Source organism: Solanum lycopersicum, chromosome 11 (genome assembly GCF_036512215.1).
Source record: "Solanum lycopersicum chromosome 11, SLM_r2.1".
NCBI lineage: Eukaryota > Viridiplantae > Streptophyta > Magnoliopsida > Solanales > Solanaceae > Solanum > Solanum lycopersicum.
This window is the reverse complement of record NC_090810.1, coordinates 45246087-45252086: the sequence shown is the minus strand read 5'-3', so window position 1 is coordinate 45252086 and position 6000 is coordinate 45246087.

Sequence of the window (6000 nt, the reverse complement as noted above, 5' to 3'; positions counted from 1 at the left end):
CAACTATATAATGAAGACCCATTACAAGGATGGGAAAAACATAAAACAAAAGTAAAAATTGAACTAATAGATGAAAATAGTATAATAACACAAAAATCGTTAAAATATAACTTTGATATACAAGAATTTAAAGTACATATAAATGAATTACTAGAAAAAAATTATATACAAGAAAGTAATAGTAAACATACAAGCCCAGCATTTATAGTAATAAAACATAGTGAACAAAAAAGAGGTAAAAGTAGAATTGTTATTGACTACAGAAATTTAAATGCTAAAACTAAAACATATAACTATCCAATACCTAATAAAATACTTAAAATAAGACAGATACAAGGATACAACTATTTTAGCAAATTTGACTGTAAATCAGGATTTTACCATCTTAAACTAGAAGAAGAATCAAAACAATTAACAACATTTACAGTACCACAAGGATTTTATGAATGGAATGTATTACCATTTGGATATAAAAATGCACCAGGTAGATATCAACATTTTATGGATAATTGTTTTAACCAGCTAGAAAATTGTGTTATATATATAGATGATATATTATTATATTCTAAAACACAAGATGAACATATAATATTATTAGAAAAATTTATACACAAAATTAAACACTCTGGTATAAGTTTAAGTAAAAGTAAAGCAGAAATTATGAAACCACAGATAGAATTTCTAGGAATACAAATAGATAAAAATGGAATAAAAATGCAAACTCACATAGTACAAAAAATAATTACTATGGATGAAAATATAGATACAAAAAAGAAATTACAATCATTCTTAGGATTAGTAAATCAAGTAAGGGAATATATACCAAAATTAGCAGAACATTTAAAACCATTATACAAAAAACTCAAAAAAGATATTGAATATCATTTTGACAACAAAGATAAAGAACACATAAAAAATATTAAAAAATTATGCAAAAAATTACCAAAATTATATTTTCCTGATGAAAGTAGAACATTCACATATATAATTGAAACAGATTCAAGTGATCATAGCTATGGAGGAGTACTAAAATATAAATATAATAAAGAAAAGGTAGAACACCATTGCAAGTATTGCTCAGGATCATATACTGAGGCACAAACAAAATGGGAAACAAATAGGAAAGAATTATTTGCATTATATAAATGTTTACTAGCATTCGAACCATACATAGTGTACAATAAATTTATTGTAAGAACAGATAATACACAGGTAAAATTGTGGATAACTAAAAAGATAGATGATTCAGTTACAACAAAGGAAATAAGAAGATTGATATTAAATATATTAAATTTTACATTTACAATTGAAATTATAAAAACTGACGAAAATCTAATTGCAGACAACCTCTCAAGAAAAAAATATGATGAAAGATCTACTGGCAATGATGACAAATCTATGCCAAAAAGTAGAAAAGATAGAAATAGAAGTAAAGGAGCTGAAAGCTAACGGTCAGACAAAAAACATGCGGAGCTACGTCGTACGGCAGACGGAAAACAGCCAGAGATAGAAGGAGATGATGGGAAACTCCGGAAAACCCATAACAATGTTTGTTCAGATACATCTGCAGGTACAAGTACAAGAACTAGTGAAAAACCAAAAAACACAAACTTAAACCAGTTATTTGCTAAACCATTTACCCAAAAACCACAAATGCAAATACCAGCAGAACCACAAACATCAACCTATGCAGTAAGCCTACAAAACGAAAAAAAAAGATATAACTATATTACCCAATCTTACATTGAAAACATATACAAAATCCAAACATACCTAAACCTAAACCCAAGATCAACACAAACAAAAAATTCCGAAGAAGATTATATAACCCAGAAACTACAAGGATATAACAAACTTATTGCACAACCTAAGACCAACCCCAACCTAGTAAAAACATGTTATAACTATGGACTACTAAATACAGTATACACATATACCGGAAAAGAGATAGTAGGAATACCAGAATTTTATAGAGCATTTCTAACATATAAAAGAATTACCAAAGGAAATTTATTCTATATAAAATGTTATACAGCACCAGCAGAGATATTATACGAAGAGATAAAATCACCAATACAGGTGGTAAAGATAGGATTAACAAAAGATATGACTATTCCAGAAGAGATAGAAAAACAAAATTACATACCAAAAGTAGAAATACCTAATTTTTATGCAAATAAAAGAATAATTGGTATAGCTACGATTATACAAGAGCTAGCAAACAATTATTTAAATGGCAATGCTATTTGGAGCTATTATGCAAGAGATCAGGTAATGATATATGCAAACTCCAAAGAATTAAGAAAATCAGATATGGACGAAGTTCAAAGATGGATTTTGTCATTGTTACAACCAGAAGAACAACCATCTACGAGAGCTTTGAAGAAAGGATTTATTTCAGAAGAATTATTAGTAAGGTATTGCAAACTTATCTGCAATAAATATCCAGACCACAAATGCTCCAAATGCAACGGAGAAGACAATGTGATACCTACAGTTGATTTATAATAAAGATTAAAAAAAAAAGTTATTATTGTTGGCTGAATAACAGTCATATGTGTAAAGTATTATATGTATTGTTGTGTCGGCTGAATATCAGCCATATGTATAAAGTAATAGTCTTTTTATTTTTGTCATCTTGCATCGGCTGAAAAAAGCCAAATGTACAAAAGTCATAAAGTAAATAGTTTGTCGGCCAATCATGTAAAGTAAATAGTTTGTCGGCCAATTATGTAAAGTAAATAGTATGACGGTGTAATTTATGTGTATAAATAGAGGAGTTTTCCTCATAAATAAAACACACCTTCATCCTTACATCTCTCATCTTTCTGAATACTCTCTCTTTACGCTTCCACCCCAAAATTGGTATCAGGGCTAGCTAGTTAACAAATTAAGCTAATAACTATGGAGAAATCTGAAACTACAAATCTACAAAACCAGGTATACTTTCTTAAATTTATGAGTAACTAAATAAATTTATTCCTGAAAATCTCTTGTTGATTATAATTGTTTATCATGACTTAATAATGTTCTAATAAACATCTTTAGAAGGTTTACTACAGAAATATTCTCTGAATAAGTATGCCCAGACTATGCCATCCTAAGGTTAAAACCGGTAGGCAAGAAGACCGTTTAGGGGAGTAAACAAAGTTGAGGCGCTGTTACGGTAACTAATCAAAGAAGAAAGCTGTAGTATTGACTAGACAAGATGATTATTAAATCATTATTATTTCATAATAAATAAGTATAATCCATTAAGAGCTTGGAAGGAATAAAACTTTTAGCAAAAATGAATAAGATGACTACATATCTAATTGATGATGATGATGAATATAAGATATTATTACTTTATATATTAAAAAATCTTAATACTGATATAAAAAGAGAAATTTATGATAAATTGGTAACATACGAGATAATAGAAATAACAACCCAAGGTTGGACTGAGTTAACCATACAAAGTATACAAGATGAGATTTATTATGACATGTATGATTTATATGATGATTTAGATATTGGAGATTAAATATGACTGAATATTGGCTAAGACGGTATGGTAGAAATTACAGGTTAAAAAAGATTAAATATCCAGATAAATTAAGTAGACTTTTTAAAATATTATATAAAAAATTATGATGAATAAAAATAAAAATACTAAAATAGAAAGAACCAAGATAGATAAAAAGGTAAGAAAAATATGGAAAAAATTAAGACCCTTGTATATAGAATATGAACTATCGCAACTAGTCAAAACAGATAATGATAAAAAAGATCAATTGATAAATATAATTTCGAAAACAGAATACAAATATGTTCGCTATTTGAAAAAACAGTATGAACAAAGAAATTTATAAACAACAATTAATAGAAAAAATAATGGAAAAAATAACTGAGAAAGAACAAGAATTACAACATAGAAAAAATAGGTTAGAAGAAAATATATTAGCAAAAGTATGTAATAAATCAATACTAGCACAAAGAAAAGTCATATTTATGTAAGAATTAGAATTAGATTGTCTTGAATATGAGTTACAACATAATATAATACATAAATTATAATGAATAAAGAAGAATTTGCAGTAGACGAAAAAACATATGAAAATCAAGATGGAATGATAATAAAAATAATATTTTCAAATTTAGGAAGAAGATATAAAAAAATAGGAAATAATCTATACTTGATGTTAGAAAAAGAAACACCAAAATTAGAGGATAGTTTAACAGCTATGATAAGAATAACAAAAGAAAATGAAGAAATAGACAAATCAAAAGAAATTGAAAAAATAAAAATACAAGCAAAACAAGAAGTACAACAATTAGAAGAAATAAAAAATACAAGAATAAGTGAATTAGAAAAAGAATTAGCTAGGTTAAAATTATTATATGAAAATAAGCAAAAACAAAAGGAAAAAGATAAAGAGCTTGAATTAACTAATGAAATAAAAGAAATTGAACAAAAATTAAATGAAGATATTGAGGTAAATGAAGTAAATGAAATAGATGAAAATGAAAATGACCAAAAATCAAAAATAAGTGACATAAGTGAGACATATACATAAATCTTAGAACAGACAAATAAAATAAATAAATTGAAAATAAACACAGGAGATATGAATAGACCTAGTACGTCAAGAATAAAAACCCCAGATAATAGTCCCAGAAATAGCCCTAGAAGTAGTCCTAGGTGGACACCACCAACTTATTATACAGAAAGTTATCAACAATCAGATAGAAATAATGCAATATGGAACAGTAGATTAAATAAAAATTGGATACCGAAACCAATAAGTGAACAATATAATTTCTTAGATTTAGATTGCGTCACAGACATAAATAAAACAATATTACTATGGACAGAAAATATATCCAAGCAGTTAATAGATAACAAAATAGAAACAACAAAAACACCAAGATACATAGAAAGAACATTCATAGGAACAGCAAAATTATGGATAGAAAATCTACCCCCAGAAAGGTTAGAAGTACTTAGAAATGATAAGAAAATGGATGGATCCCCATCAACAACAAATACAGATATACTAGACACATATGAATCAGCAATAAGAAGTGAATTTGGAGGTATGACCACGGATATAAGAGAACAAAATAGGGAAAAAATAATAAATAGACAACTTATGACAAAATTAGCTATATGTAAAATGTGTTATATAGAAGAATATACTTGTGCATTCAAAGAATATTACTACAAAGGTAAATACAATTTAGACGAAGCAAAAGAAATAAGAAAACAGTATTTTACAAAATTACCAGAACCATTTAGCACTAAAATAATAAAGGATTGGAATAATGAAGGCATGGTAGATACTTTAGGAGCTAGAATAAAATTTCTATCTCAATGGTTTACACAATTATGTGAGAACCAAAAAGAAAAATTAAAAATGGAAAAAGTACTAGATAAAAATTTATCATGTTGTAAAAATAAAATAGCACCACAGTTTGGGTGTAAAAACAAAAAAACAAAAATCTAGAAGATATAACAATTATAGAAAAAATAAAACTAAGTATAAATATAAACAACCAAGATGAATGTATTATGTAAAAAACTATAAAATAAAAAGACCATATCGACCTAAAAGAAAAATATCCCAATGTACATGTTACAATTGCGGAAAGATAGGACACATAGCTAAAGACTGTAAATTACCTAAAAATCCAAAAAGAAAACAAATTGCAGAAATAGTTATAGATGATAACGAATATATGCAACTAGAATACATAGACTATGAATTAAGTGAAAATGATAGTATATATGAAGTATCAGATATAGAAACTAAAAATGGAGAAGAAGATAATGAAATAGAAGAAGAAGAAATATAATGTCTGAAAACGAAATAATATCTAAAGAGAATTATGAAGATAAAGAATCATCACACCAAAAAATTATATTTGATAATACACTTTTTGAACAAATAAAAGGAAAAGAATTAGATTTAAGTGTTGAAAAAATACTTGACATACCTATTCTAAAAAACTGGTTTA